This window comes from Cryptomeria japonica, chromosome 7, assembly GCF_030272615.1.
Source record: "Cryptomeria japonica chromosome 7, Sugi_1.0, whole genome shotgun sequence".
NCBI classification, from domain to species: domain Eukaryota; kingdom Viridiplantae; phylum Streptophyta; class Pinopsida; order Cupressales; family Cupressaceae; genus Cryptomeria; species Cryptomeria japonica.
In genome coordinates this window covers 127,528,807-127,545,766 of record NC_081411.1, presented here as the reverse complement: position 1 = coordinate 127,545,766, position 16,960 = coordinate 127,528,807, and the positions used below count along the sequence as shown (strand labels likewise).

The window sequence follows — 16,960 nt, the reverse complement described above, 5'->3', positions numbered from 1 at the left end:
TACACCAATGTATGGGAAACCTCTTTGCATTAAGAGGTAATGATTGACCAGTTTTGGGATCAACAAAAAGGGCACATATTTGTTGTTTAGAAATATTTTTGTTTTTTACTCCATCGTATGATAGCCCATTGGCATAGAATTGACGACACCTATCCCTAAAGCTTCCCCATTTGGTAATTTCTATGGAAATAGCTATGGCACTACTAGCTAATGTTTCTAGGCTAGTGGCGAGGGATTGATGATGGTCAAGTTTAGAAGTTTTCAATTTTACAATCAGTCTATTGATTTTAGACGTATTTTGTCCTAACTGTTTAATTAATTCTTCCTGTGTTTCAGCTGTGCGGTCAAAAGGAGGAATTGGGGGTTGTTCTTGTGTGTTTTCAGGAGGTGAATTTGGTTGTTCTTGTGGGTTTTCAAGAGGTGCATTTGGTTGTTCTTATTCTGGATTAGAAGAATCTAGTTTTTGAAACAAAAAATGAAAAAACCTAATCAAAATTAATGAAATTAAATTCAAAATGTAAAACAAATTGCATAAATCGAAAAGAAAGACAAAAATAAACAAAAACTAACCTTGATCCATAGCCTGGAGGACAAATAGAACCCCGTTTGCGGTTTAGGTTAGAAAATGAGAAAAAAATGAAGTAAAAAATGCGCTTTACGGGTAAATGAGACCCAGTTTTTTTTTAAAACTTTTTTTACCAGGCACCGCATACGCGGTATTATTTGGATTATTAGCGCACACGCACTCATTTTCTATAAGCAGCGCGTACGCACTAATTTTCCTAGGCATAGCATGTACGCGCTCATTTTCCTAAAAGCAACGCATACGCGCTACCTTTTCTAGGCTCGGGAAGAACAAACCTAAGCGCGTACACAAGAATTTGAAATTTTAAAACTGCATACGCGCTGCCTATTTTTCCAAGTTTTTTTGGGGTGGTGTCCACTTTTCTGACCACCATCTTTGTGCACACACCCATATATATGGTGTTCTTATTGTCACCAAAGAGGACATAAAGTATAGAAGCATTCAGATATTAACCCTTGTACAATTTGTGAGTTGAAGAATCACTTTGAAAAATTATGTTGTCCAATAAAGAGTAGAATGTACAATCTAAGAAATATTGTATGTAGGTAGATTGTGGGTGGATCAATAGATGTAGTTGGAAAAGGGTGACAACTATGTTCAAAAGTTTGTAGAAACCTAAATGTTCATGTGTTGATCACAGTTATGGTAAATCAAGGTTTCCAAGTTTGAGTCAAGTGGTTTATCATTGATTCTTGTGAATGGCACATCAAGTGGTTGATAATTTCTTATTATGAATGGCACATTTAAGCACCATGAGTTTTCTATTTGTTAGAGAAAGGAGGGGATGGACCTTGTGATCTCTCATGAAGGAGAGAGATGAGATGGGATTGGTACTTAAGAGTGTACATTGTGGGTCTATAAGACCACATGCAATAGTGATGGCAATTTTGCATAGTGAGTTGCAAAGATTTAGTTTGTGAGTCTGCTTAGCATCAAGGGAAAGTATGTTGGATAAGTGATGTTGAGTGCACATCAACATGAAAAAAGAAAGTAAGAAAGCATGATTAGAATGTTGTGCTAGAGATGGAGATTAGGCTAACTTAGAGATCGTATCTCTGTTTTATGCTTTTTATCTTGATTTTTAGTTTTTCTCCCTATTTTATTAGGTTTTCCAACTATTTGTTTTTGAAGTTTTCTTTATTATTGAGAGGTTGCAACCTTTATAAAATACTATCTTATTGTATTGAGAAGCAGTTGGTAAGTTGTTCTGTTTATTTTGTAATTAGTTTTAACTAGAAATAATAGAGTGTTTAAAGTTTTTCTTATCTCTATTTGCTAATGTATTCTATGTTATCATTATTTGTGATTGTTTTGAATTTGTTGTCATTACAAGGAAAGTTTTTTGTGGAGATTTGTACAATTCATGTTTATGGTCTATGTACTTATGATGTTAAAGTCGCAAGTCAAAACTACTAGTTTGAGCAACTCTAATGGTAGTGATTTTTCCAAAGTATGCCCCAAATGTCAAGTGGTGGTTTAATTCAATATTAGAGTGGTGTTATTATTGTCACCGAAGAGGACATAAAGTATAGAAGTGTTTGGATATTCACCCTTGTACAATTTGTGAGTTGAAGAATCACTTTGAAAATTTATGTTGTCCAATAAAGAGTACAATGTACGATCTAAGAAATATTGTATGTAGGTAGATTGTGGTTGGATCAATAGATGAAGTTGGAAAGGGGTGACAACTATGTTCAAAATTTTGTACAAACCTAAATGGTCATGTGTTGATCACAGTTATGGTAAATCAAGGTTTCCAAGTTTGAGTCAAGTGGTTGATCATTGATTATTGTGAATGGCACATCAAGTGGTTGATAATTGCTTACAATGAATAGCACATTTAAGCGCCATGAGTTTTCTATTTGTTAGAGAAAGGAGGGGATGAACCTTGTGATCTCTCATGAAGGAGAGAGATGAGATGAGGTTGGTACTTAAGAGTGTGCATTGTGGGTCTATAAGACCACATGCAATAGTGATGGCAATTTTGCATAGTGAGTTGCAAAGATTTAGTTTGTGAGTCTACTTAGCATCAAGGGCAAGTATGTTGGATAAGTGATGTTGAGTGGACATAAACATGAAAAAAGATAGTAAGAAAGCATGATTAGAATGTTGTGCTAGAGATGGAGATTAGGCTGACTCAGAGATCATATCTTTGTTTTATGCTTTTTATCTTGATTTTTATTTTTTCTCTCTATTTTATTAGGTTTTCCAACTATTTGTTTTTGAACTTTTCTTTATTGTTGAGAGGTTGCAACCTTTATAAAATACTATTGTATTGTATTGAGAAGAAGTTGATAAGTTGTTCTGTTTCTTTTGTAATTAGTTTTAAGTAGAAATAATAGAGTGTTTAAAATTTTTCTTATCTCTATTTGCTAATGTTTCCTATGTTATCATTATAATTTGCAATTGTTTTGAATTTTTTATCATTACAAGGAAATGTTTTTGTGGAGATTTGTACAATTTATATTTATGGTCTATGTGCTTATGATGTTAAATTTGCAAGTCAAAACCACTAGCTTGAGCAACTCTAATGGTAGTGATTTTTCCAAAGTATGCCCCAAATGTCAAGTGGTGGTTTAATTCAATATTAGAGTGGTGTTCTTATTGTCACCAAAGAGGACATAAAGTATAGAATTGTTCGGATATTCACCCTTGTACAATTTGTGGGTTGAAGAATCACTTTGAAAATTTATGTTGTAAAGAGTAGAATGTATGATCTAAGAAATATTGCATATAGGTCGATTGTGGTTGGATCAATAGATGTAGTTGGAAAAGGGTGACAACTATGTTCAAAAGTTTGTACAAACCTAAATGTGCATGTGTTGATCAAAGTTATGGTAAATCAAGGTTTCCAAGTTTGAGTCAAGTGGTTGATCATTGATTCTTGTGAATGACACATCAAGTGGTTGATAATTGCTTATTATGAATGACATATTTAAGCACCATGAGTTTTATATTTGTTAGAGAAAGGAGGGGATGAACCTTGTGATCTCTCATGAAGGAGAGAGATGAAATGAGATTGGTACTTAAGAGTCTGCATTGTGGATCTATAAGACCAGATGCAATAGTGATGGCAATTTTGCATAGTGAGTTGCAAAGATTTAGTTTGTGAGTCCGCTTAGCATCAAGGGCAAGTCTGTTAGATAAGTGATGTTGAGTGCACATCAACATGAAAAAGGTTAGTAAGAAAGAATGATTAGAATGTTGTGCTAGAGATGAAGATTAGGCTGACTGAGAGATCATATCTTTGTTTTATGCTTTTTATCTTGATTTTTAGTTTTTCTCCCTTTTTTATTGGGTTTTCCAACTATTTGTTTTTTAAGTTTTCTTTATCGTTGAGAGGTCGCAACCTTTATTAAATACTATCTTATTGGATTGAGAAGCAATTGATAAGTTGTTCCATTTCTTTTGTAATTAGTTTTAACTAGAAATAATAGTGTTTAAAGTTTTCTTATCTCTATTTGTTAATGTATTCTATGTCATCATTATTTGTGATTGTTTTGAATTTGTTGTCATTACAAGGAAATTTTTTTGTGGAGATTTGTACAATTTATATTTATGGTCTATGTGCTTATGATGTTAAAGTCGCAAGTGAAAACTACTAGTTTGAGCAACTCTAATGGTAGTGATTTTTCCAAAGTATGCCACAAATGTCAAGTGGTGGTTTAATTCAATATTAGAGTGATTTATTGTACAACGTCAGGAGAGATAAAAAGTGTGTTGCAAGTGGGGTCCTCTAGGTCTATCTATTCATGGACAAACCCTTGACACGCCTCCCCTAATAAAAGCCAAAACCTTCAATGCGAGATAATTATCTTCTCAGATGATACTAGGGAAGAAGCTTTCCCTTGAACCATAACTAGTTCAAGAGAAGGTTTCCCTTGATATGGATAGAGTGGATAAAATATCATATTGACTATAAATAACCAAAAAACTACCATACAAAATTTTTTGCCTTTTATAGGACGTATAAACAAAATACAAGGAAGATGGTATTAGGAGGCAAAAACTTATGTATGAGAGTAATGGCTTGTACCAATGAAAGTACATCTTCTCTAATGAATGGGTTTTACAATGAATAATCAAATAAAAATTACATTCATAGAGAGTTATAAAGTAACAAGATTGGTAGTTGCTTATTCAAAAGACTTAATAAGGAAAACATGTTGTGGAATATGTTGGCCAACACATGGATAGATTGAGGATTATGTATACAAGTCCTTTGACAAGATCAAAATGAGGCTTTAGCTCATTAAATCATGTTAGATGTGGTAGATCATTTCTTGGTGACAAAAATATAAAGTTATTATTGTTCATTCATATTTGACTATGTATGAAACTCATGTTTGAAAAATTCCATTTATGGCCTAGAAATGTCAAATAATGGTAATCGAAAGCACTTCACTAAAATGCACTTGATGGAGATTTAGAGAATCTTAAAAAAATAGTGAGCCAAATAAAGTTCTTATCTTGTTGCTTTGTGTGATATACATACCAAGTGCAACTCAAAGAGTTACTAAGCATGTTAAAATAGTGAAAATATTATATATATATATATATATATATATATATATATATATATATATATCTTATTGAAGATCAACTCTAGAGGTCACTGATATTTCAGTGCTCCTTCCCTACACTTACTTATATCATCTTGAAAAATCTTTTGTCCCCACATGTAACCTATGTTTGCATTTCTCCTTTGTGCCTCTTTTGTGGAATCCTTGTTTTTTGCTTGCTTAGCTTGAACTAGCAACTTGAAATGTGTCTTTTTCTCCATTGTTCCGCTCTTGTTTTGCAATCATCTCTCCAATCTACTCCCCTCAAACTACTACAAGTTTGTCTAAATCAATTCTAAAATTCTTATTGACATGACAATTTGTGTAAGTTAACAATCACAATGCCATAAATATGGGTTTTTGTTGTTTGCAATATAATAAATATACATTCTTTGGGTATTTTTTACATCTTCATTCTTCTATAGATTATAGCTTCACAAAGTCACAACAAAGGCATTGTCATGCTACAAAGTCTCTACTATCAACATGTGTGCATCCTCATAGCTAGCTCCTTTTGCTACATATACTCTTAACAACTTTAGTGTATCTCTTTATTCATGCTCTTTCATGGCATCTACTATATAATATCTCTCTACCATCCTCTTTTGTTCCATTGTTAGCATCTTGCTATTGTGTTTTGATACTCTTAACTTGTAGCATGTATGGAATTGCATTAGCTCCACTTGTAGCTTCATGGCTACATCTTTTCTTTCTATAGATACTTGCCACATCTTCTATGTGATATCTCACTTATGTCCCTTAGCTACATTCACTTAAAGCTACTCTATGTGTTGTTCTTACTTGATCTATAATTCACTTATAGCTACTCCTATGAAGCGTCCTATCAACACCCTCATTTTGTTGTTCTTGCCACTTGCAGCTTCTTGGAAACTCCTACAATGCCCTTTCAACCTCCCAAATAGATCACTCCTTTATTGAATGCACTTGTATCCTCTAGAGAACTTTTTTGTCTCCACGTGTATGTAAAAATTTAACTAAATCTGCAAAACATAATATGAATCTAGTTGAAAACAAAAGATTAGAACTTGCAAATGAAAGAGGAAAAAATTAGAGAAAGAATAAAAAAGAATAAACTTTTTCATTGATTGATAATTTACACGAGTTTACAAAAATATATAAAACCTTTGTTAAAGAAACAAAGGAGGAAAAGAAGGAGCATTTTAGTAAAAAGTAAAATTCTTTGTTAGCTTACGATAAAACAATGTAATAGCAGAAATTATCCGTAAATCACCAGTAAAACATAAATAAAATAGATTGCACTCAAATGCACTCTTAAGTCTAATTAAGGAGACTAAAGCCTAAATAAGGAAAGAGGAAAGAGGGAAAACGAGTGGGAACAAAACCCGGGCCCTCAAAATAGACACTAACTATAGCTACTATGTTGTAGTGTCCTTCACCTCAAGGAAGTTTCATAGAAAGCAAAAAGGGAGATGATGTATCCCCCCATAATGTGTAGTCAATGATAAATGCCTGAAACTATATGTAGAAGATGGTCCATGATCGTCGAAAAACATAAATTGGTTGGAAGTGGAATCCAAATGTATGATTAACTCTTTGAAAACTGCTTAGCAGTCTCTATGTTGATGTTGAAAATTGTCATAATTAAATCAAGTGTTGTAAGCTACACTGTTGAAGATGACAATCTAGAAGTTGATGAAGACCAATGTAGATCATAGTCCAAAGACAAAGATGAAACATCCAAATGTTGTTCAAATGTCACTAAGCCAATTGATGTCAAAGTGTGACAAATGCTGATAAGCTAAATCAAATAACATAGAAGATTTAGGTACAGTGTCCATGAATTTATGGTGATAGCTAGACCAATGAGAATTTGTTATAATTACGATAGAAGAAAGCATGGGCAAAGAGAGAACAAGAAGATTTGAAAATGCACCCATAACATCAACCAAAGATGAATCAACATCATACGAGCTATAAAAAAATAGAATATGAAGGTCATCAATGGTATCCTCCAAATTAACAATGTGGGACTCTACAAACAAGGATGCAATGTCTAGGAGAAATGGATTTCAATCAGGAAGACAAAAAGATGAATTACCCTTTAACAAGAATAAGTCTCAATCAACAAAAGTACAACTACTATCTCTACAGGTGGAAAAGGAGTAACGTGAGATTTATACCTAAGAGAATTATACATAATTGTTTTTTCTCTTCTAAATCATTAATTGTGTTGATTTAGCTCACTGGCCTATTAGCTCAGTTGGTTAGAGCGTCGTGCTAATAACGCGAAGGTCGCAGGTTCGAGACCTGCATAGGCCAATATTTTTATAGGGTCGGTGGTGACTGTATTTTATTGTTTTTCGCATTTCAATCATGGTACCATATGTTCTCCTCTCCTGAGATCAATATTAATGGTGGCATTCTCTCAGCGCCGCCAAAAATTGCAGTTTTCCACACTTTTGTGGCAGATAAGACGTTGCATGGCTGTTAGCAAAGATCGCTGCCTCAATTAGAAGACAAATATTCATCTGATTCTTATTGGATTGCATGCTTAGCCCTCTTCTTGCAAGCCACGAACGCACAGGAGTACATATACAAAAAAATATAGTTTCTAACTCACCAAGCGAGGAAACCACAGATCAACACAACCAAATCGACCAATATTTAACAAGGGAAGTGAAAACCTGAACCACATTATAGCATCCAACGCTGAGGCAATAAATCGATATTTTTCATCGGCACATATACAAATTATAATTTTTCAGGTGTAAAAATCAAGCATTCATGCAAACTAGATATAAAATTTCCAGATCTCTTTCATTTACCAAGAACCTCTTGTTCCTCACAAAACTAACTCTTCTCAATGGCATGCATAGGATAAACAAATCGTCACAAATGTTCCTAGAACAAAATGCAAAAATACAATCTCAGTGTAGTGATGAAGAAAGTTAAAATATAATCTTAGTGTAGTGATGAAGAAAATTGGGTTTAAGTTAGATTTGAGGATCACTTGGAGCAGATTCAATGGGCAAGCCTAGAAATGTGACGCATTTAGTCGACGTGCTAAAGTATATACATGAAAATAATCGTTCAAAATCTCCAAAACATGAAAGCAATCATTCAAATTCTTCAAAACCTTAAATTAATAATTCATTTACAAATTCAGTTTTATAAGATGAAAATTTAATATTCTATGTCAATAGAAGAAGAAAAAGGTGATATATTTGTCAAACAGTTATTGAAATTTCTCATAATCTTCCTAATATGTATATTTTTATGTTAAGAATATATAGTTTGTAGGGTAGAATAGAGTGTATGAATCCAAAATCATGGGATGCACATTCGTTTTCATCATTTAATATTTTTAACATGAAAAATGATATACTAGCATTATTAAATGAACATGTTATATATTAGGTGCATTATAACATGTTCTTGAGTCATACTATTTGTGGCCTTGGATATTTCCAGCAATTAGGGTTAAATTTGCCTTGGGGATCTAATCCAAAGGGTTGAACTTCATTCTCGATGTCGAAAAGAATGCTACCACCAAAATATAGAAAAATACCTAAATGTCAAGTATTCTTTCCATCAAGTTTGCACATCTTTTGACAATGATCTATTTCTTTTTCAAAATAATGTCAAGATCACTCTTTCCTTTCTAACAATAATTTTCTTTTATAGGTTTCTACTATGTTCTGAATAGATTAAACCACGAGAGGCCTAAACCTTTACATAACCGCAAAACCAACAAGAGACAAAAGCCAAGGGTTCATGAGGAGAGAGGGCACGAGACCAGAATGCCTACTACCAAAAAGGAAGAAAATCCAGCAGGCATCCAACACAACTAACAAAACCCAAACAACTAACAAGTAGAACCCATAGGTCAAAAACAAAACAAAAAATCCACTGAAGGCACAAACTGATGGCCTACCTAGTGGGGGACAAGACCAACTTTCTATATGTTAAGGTTTTAATTTTGAATTTATTTTTTCATTTTATTCTTCTTTTTTGCAAAAAAAATTGTGAATAATATTTTAAGTGTCACATTTTAGATCCATTCATCCAAATTTGAAATAGATTGAAATTATTACATTCTACACTCTATTCTATACATAAATTAACATAATATTTTTTTATTACTTTTCTAAAATAATTATAGGGAAGAATGCTCAAGTTTTCATTTTTAAGATGTCTCAACTTTAAAATTAATAAAAAATTCTTATAGGAATAAAAAAATTAGCATAAACTACATGATATTAACTAATTTTGTCTAAGTTAATTTGTGAATACTTAAAAGTCTCAATATTCTAGGGGAAGGACACCATATTCTAAAAAATATTTCTTTTGCAAGAATAGGAGCTCTTTTTTTAAGTAGTAGTTAGAAAATAGATTGAGAGTGCTTTGACTTGTGTTCATGTCACATCTTCAAATTTTGAGTGTAATTATCTTCAATTTCTTATTCAAGAGATGATAGAAAGAGGGGAAGTATATTATTAATCTGCAAGATATGTATACAATAACAAAATTCACTACAATTCTTTGATCAATCTAGCAGCACCCTACTACCTCCAATCTACAATTCAACTATAATAAAATTACCAACTTGAGTTTTGAATTTATAGATATTTGTTAGAGAGAAAACCAATGTGGTATCACAAAACATCTAACTAAACCAACTAGAAAAAACCCACATCTCTAACCTTAGAAACATGAGTTTTCACCTCATAATGACCTCTTATAGATGCTCTTATAGTTTTCATAAGGTATCTTTCATGCATGGTTTCCTAGGGACCAAGATCACTAAGATTATGCCATAGTAGTTGTAATAGTCAAAATAGAATCTTCTAAACATTTTCATTGCTTTCATAAACATGCTTAAAACTTATGGTAGATGTCATAACATTCCAAAATAGTAGATTCCCAAGGTAGATGCATAGAATAATCATATTTACTATTTTACTATTACCATGATGCATGTCCAGTAAAAGTAACTTAGTAACTCCTTGACGATAAATTGATAATTACCAAGGCCAATAAAAAAAATCTACCATAGTAGTAAAATTTAAATTACCACTATCAATGAAACCCTCCATCCCTTATGGGTGAATTACAAACAATATTGGGAGTAATTAATTACATAAATTTACAAGGTTGATGACACCTAAATCCCAATAATAATAATTAAGAAGGATCAACTACATCAAAGAGATGTATTCCATCAATGGTGTCTCCCAAATCTACAAGATAGGATCCCACAAACAAACCCACAATGTCTATCAAGTAGTCATCCAAAGAAAATAATGTATATCTTGTTGCAGCATTGGATTGCAAGAAGCCAAAATTATAGCAAAGAAGCATCATAAACTGCAATAATAGATGGAGGAGATAGAAATAAATGCTTGAGCTGGATCACATGTGAGAATATCCAAGTTCAACTAGCCAAAGTTCTCAACTCAAAATTAGAATCTACAGTAGAAGTGTGGCAATCATTTGATGAATCAAAATCATCAATAGGAACAAATTTTGAGAAAGGAATACCACCAACATGAATGATTCACTCGCTCTATTCTCCAAGTCTTTGATGATAATTGAATCAAGAGTGAACTCTTTAGTCTCCCCTAATTCACCATGAGTGATTTGATACATCGAAAGGAGATTGTCAAGTTAAGTACACACTAAAATCAATTGAAGTTGTCATCGCCAATATCAATAGAACCCCTCCCAATTACATTCATAAATATGATTTCCTATCAAAATAGGTGGAATATTACATAGCTCAAATAAAAAACTAATAGACTACAAAGATGTCTTATGATGAGAAGCTCTTGAATCTAGTTGTCATCTCCTTGATCCATGACCTGGAGTAGCACAAAGAGTTTTTCCATTATTCTTACGTATCCCAAAAGTGTGAGTCTTTTACTCATGAAATTATGTTTATTTAAAAGGATAAGAAGAATTTGAAGCATACATTTGGGTGATCCCATAATAATGGGTTACACTTTTTGGCTAAACTTGACATTGAAATGAACATTGTGAACTAAATCTTCACTTTCTGACACCTATAGCTACTAAACTGTGAGGAATATGAAGATGATGAAAACTAGTGATTTGTGATATTTTATCTATAGATTCTAATTTTTTTATTTTTAAATATTGGAATAAAATTGCATTTCTTTTTCCATGTCCTTTGATAGCTAGTTTTTATAGTAAACATCATTTTTAAAAAGTGATTTTACTTTAAACCACAACTTTTTTCTTATGAAGGATAAAATTCTATTTTATTTTTTTAATTTAGATTTGTAACTATGATATCTAGGGTGTGCATTTGGTTTCATACATTTATTTTATTGATTTTTTTCTTAAATTAAATTTTGAAGTCAAACCAATTACAATTTAGACATAGGTGTACTATTACAAGCATTAAATTTTTTGTATGTATCAAAATTCATTTTTTTTTGTTTGATCAAGGACATCAATAACAATTGGATAGATATTTTTTTCATTTTTCTTTTGTAATATACTATTTTTCCACATGTGTGGAACAAAGAACTTGATGTTTACTGAAAAATTATCTTTAATTAAACTAAAAAAAATTATATATAATAATACCAAAATATATTAAAACTATACTTGATGGAAAGCTTGTTTTGAGGACTATGATCCTGTAACTAGGTTTATCAAGTTGATTCTATTTTGATCCTCAACTTGATGCTCAAAAACCAAAAATATGCAAAAAATTATAAATGGATGAGGGAAGGGAAAAAATAAGGGTTTGAATGAACACCCCTTTGTTCAGACCCATTGAAACCCCTTCAAATGAAGGAGGTTATGAACAAACCCCCTTTTAATAATATTAAAAAATACAAACCCTTTTATTTTATTAATAAAAAATTATCAACCATGGGTTTGACCAAACACACCCCCTCATGTGAGCATGCTCATTCAAAGGGGGGTGCTCAAATGAAGATAAAAATTCCTTTAATCAAAGGGACCTCTTTGTGTGAAGGTGCTTATAATTTTTTTCCCCACCATGGACAAGTTTTCTTCGTCACCAAAAGTGTAACCCACTATCATGGATCACCCATTCTTGAAGGTAAATTGACTCTATTCTTATCAAGAAGATATTTTAACTCAGCAACATCCTACTTAAAACAATAGTTTTCTCCATGTCCCATTTTCTTGCGATATGAACAAGTAGGTTTCTCCTTCGTAGATGATTTTCTTGTGGGATATGAATGTTTAAGTTATTCTAGGGGATTAGATGTGAATTATGTGTTCTTCTTAGGCTTGTTCTTTATCTTATCTTTTCTTTTAGAAGATATTTATTCATTTAAAATCAAAACATGATATGTTTAAGATTTCAAGACATCCATTTGAATAAGCTTGTCTTTCTCCTTAGTGAGTTACAAATTAAAATTATTTAAAAAAAGGCATAGAATACTCACTCCCAAAGGCATTCTTCATAGCATATGAAGTAAACAAAAATACTAAACATTTAGGTACTAGCTTTGAAATAATATTTAGTACCAATTGTGTAAATTTATCTTTTCAATTTTTTAGTCCTTCAATTGTGTTCTTTATGACTTGAATTCTGTTATGAAGTCATTTATATTATCAAAATTGCATGGATTGAGACTTATTAATTCATTTTCTAACATATGCCCTTGAATTTTTTATGTTTTTCCAGACAAATCTGACAATTTTCTCCACATAGGCATTGGTGTATCCAAGCTTTCAATGTGAAACAATAATTCAGGAGAGGTATACAAGCATAGATAACCAAAAAATTTTCAAAAATATTCAACCATTTATTCTTTTTAGCTTCAACAAATTTTGGTTCACGATCAAGCCCATGAACTATCCTATAGAACCATTTTATTTTAAGCAATTTTTTTATTTCAGTTTTAAATTTAGCATTGTTGCAAGGTGTTATAAGTGGAATTAGATATTGCTCCATGATGAAACAAGAACACAAATCAAAAGGAATTCCCCAAATTCACTCAATCAAAGATTCCCCCTAGTAATATAGAATCTTGGAACTTTATAAATAGTGTGACTACAGATGTCACTTGCCAAAAATAGCAAATTATTCTTGATCTTGGTACATAGAGATGGCCAAATTTGGCCACAAGCTTAAATTACAATTTTTCATATAGAATGAGATAAGTCTAATTATATCAATACAAATTACAAGAAAAATTATCCACTTTCAATAAATAAAAAAACACCAAAAAAATGTCACCATATGAGCTCAAACAGAGTCTTGGAAGGTCCCAAAATGATGACTACTTAACAACCCCTGCGAAAATATGGAATTTATGAAATATACAAACACCAAAAATAAAATATTATTGCACACCATTGTGAAGAGTGTAAAATTCTATCCCAAATAAAAAAATCTCTTGTAAATTAGATCTTGGATGTCTGAGATATTGTTTTAAATTTATCCTCAATAACCAAACTGCCAATGAAGAAGAGGGTAGAAATTAAAAAAGGTGACAAGACTAGATATTATAAGCACAAAAAGATGTACAACTATTGAACTTTATACAACTATTGGCCTCTCTCTCCTACTGATGCCAAAATGCGACTACAAAGATATTAAAGGGAAGACAACTTCGCTATATACTAAAGTTACAGTCCTCCATTATCTCATCTTTTATCTCCAGGTCAAGTGCTAGGTTTCTGAAAGTTGCAGGGTGCTCAAAAACAACCAACCTCCAAATGTGGTTTCTGTCCTCGTAAGAGCGCAATTTACCCCCTTTCTTTGTGTAAATCTTTAGGTCCTGGTTTTTCAGCACCAATATTTTGGCCTCCTCAATTACATGCAGAAGATAGGTTTCAAAGATCCTAACTTTGTCATTCTTGTCGAATTTGAGCTCAAAATGGCGCTCCTCATCAGAGGCGTTATACAATAGCAATCACAAAAGTAGATACAAAACTTTATAGATTTCGTCTAATATCTATTATTAAAGATTATTATTGATAATTTAAAAGAGCTGAATAGAGACACATTTATAGGAAACAACATAGTGTTAGTGTCTTTACAATGACAGTTAATACTTAAGTTGGAAAAGAAGGCGATGCATATTGACAACATAGATTCGTCGTGAAGATAAGAATAAGATTGCAACAAGATTAGATTGCAAGCGGTGAAGTTGTCAGTCTTCAACAAGCGGTATAGAATTTGGTGAGCACAGGCAAAAATTCATACTAAGCATTATCATTATCATTCTCCCCCTTAATTCATAGTGTAGTAATTCTTAATTTTCTTTTGGGGGGACTTTCGTAAATACATGTGCATGCTGATGATCAGTTCTGCAAAACTACAGTTCAACTTGTTCTACTATCATAAGATTTTTCATGAAATGATGTTAGAAATATGTTTAGTCTGGCCATCCTTTCTTCAAATCCCTTTTCTCAATGACAATATTTCAATTTTTTGTGAACTCAGTTGTCTAAACTTCTTTCCCTGATTGCTTATTTCGTTGCCAATTAATATATAGATATACAGAATACTTTCTGCAAAATTTTGCGATCGAGTGGTCTAAACTTCTTTCCCTGGCTACTTATTTCCTGCCAATCAATCTATAGATCTACAAACATTAATCTGGAAGTACATTTCCAATTTATCTTTGCTTATTTCTTTCTCAATTAATCTTTAGATCTACAAAACAATATGATTTCTTCTGGGTCAAAGCTTCTATCACCTTACTCAAATATTCAAAATTTTGTTATTTGTTATCATTTTTTTATATATAAGAATTTTTGCATTAGTACAATCTTTTTAAACATAATATAATCTTTTATCAATTAAATTCATCAATTCATTTGCATATAGGCTATCATAGATTCTTCATTTTGTTCTTAATTCCAAGACATTTTCCTTGAATGATTCTTCAATTCATAAATGTTATATCAATGAAACTCTCAAAAAAATTATTTCCCATATCTTTCATGTCCTACCTTTGATACAAATTGTTGGATTGAAAAGATAACAATATAACAAGAAAAGGATAACAATAAAATATTACAACGTCAAATTACTACTACAAAATAATATCTATAGATCACATTTTAAGATTGTCACCTGCTTCTATCCCTCTAACTATCATAATTGCAACCACAATAATTTCTTCACATACATGAGAGGATTGCATGAGATCTGAGGAGAATTTTGGTTGAGTATATGTTCACCTAGTTTTAATTGCTAGCATTGGCCCTCAATTTAGAATGGTCATGGATTTAGTAAAGGAGAATACTTGTTAGGAAAGGACTTTTTTTAGTTGTTTTGGAGCCATTTCCATCAAATTTGACTTGAGAAGAGGACAACCTACTATAGCATGAATGAAATGTGAGAAGCAATCAAATATAATGATCAATGTCTCTTTAAAGTGGCCCATGCATGTCTTGATGACCTTCGCATTATGGTCATCTTGAGCAGAAAAGTCAATTTTCTTACAATTCTCAAAGATAATAATAATTGTTTGTCTAATGCAAATTCCAATTCATATTTTATAATTATTGTTACTTATCCTTGTACATTAGAAACAATATATCTCTCCCATATCATTTTGCACATACCTCTCTAATTATGTTCTTAGAGATGTCTTACAACAAATCAAAGACATCACAACATTCCCTATTCTATTATGTGTGATTATCATTTACTGAGAATGATTAATGACACCAAACTTTCCTCATATCATTCTTACATTATACCTATGTTTTTTTCATATTGTATCAAAAAAATGCCTAAATAATTGATAAGATTATGTTTTGATTTTTACTTATCTTTTTGTCATATAATGTTATCTAATAAATTTTATGTAGACTTACCATTATGTCTTGATAGATCTTGATTACATGTCATGCCATCCTAGTATAGGTAAAAAATAATCAAACAAACAAAAAAAGACTACTTTACAAACTGCTCCGGTGAATCTTTATTACACAAGACCGGCTTTGTATTCAAAAATATTTATTTGTCAAAGAGGAAAAGATTATTAATATGAAATCTTAATTGAGGTAATAATTTGGAAAATATTTTTATAAAACATGGTGCTGTGGTGTAGTCGGTTATCACGTCAGTCTTACACACTGAAGATCCCCAGTTCGAACCTGGGCAGCACCATTCTGAAAAAAAATTAGTTTCCAATAATCGCTTTTCCTGACTTAATATTTTCTTTCAAGCGGATCTGGCAGCCTCCACCTTTTTCACTACGGCGTAAGATTGAAATATTCTGTCCTGCGCTACAATTGAACAGAGAAATGATACAAACAAAATCCGATGAAATAATAAAAATATCATCATCTAGTTCAAGACGAGAATAAAATCAAAATCTCATCATTTGAGGAGCCAACATGAATACAAAATTACATGGTAGTTCAGTTGGGCGATCCACATCTTCCCTAGGAATGGAAGGGATGTCCTTAAAAGACTCCCTTACAAAGCTGAGGATTCTCAAGTTTCCTTTCCAGTCACTTTGAGTAACAAAAGAACAAATTGCATTAGCTCCTATTAATCTACAATGGCATCTATTGTGTTCTGATACTCTTAACTTGTAACATGTATGGGATTCCATTAGTTCCACTTGTAGCTTCATGGCTATATCTTTACTTTTCTATTTCTACTTGTATCATCTTGGGAACTCTTTTGTCCCCACATGTAACCTCCTTTTTCGTTTCTCCATTGTGTCTCTCTTGTGGCACCCTCGCTTTTTGCTCCTTAACTAGCAACTTGAAATGTCTCTTTTGCTGCTACAACTGTTCCATATTCCTCCATGGCCACATTGTTCCACTCTTCTTCTGCAAGCATCTCTCCAAC

General features: G+C 32.0%; 2 non-coding genes across 2 annotated transcripts; both read left to right on the top strand.

Moving 5' to 3' along the window:
• The first annotated feature begins 7,375 nt into the window (after window positions 1-7,375).
• Window positions 7,376-7,449, top strand: TRNAI-AAU (transfer RNA isoleucine (anticodon AAU)). Its single transcript has one exon. It is a non-coding gene; the product is annotated as a tRNA-Ile (tRNA).
• An 8,744-nt stretch (window positions 7,450-16,193) lies between these two features.
• On the top strand, window positions 16,194-16,267 carry TRNAV-UAC (transfer RNA valine (anticodon UAC)). Its single transcript has one exon. It is a non-coding gene; the product is annotated as a tRNA-Val (tRNA).
• The last annotated feature ends 693 nt before the right edge of the window (window positions 16,268-16,960 follow it).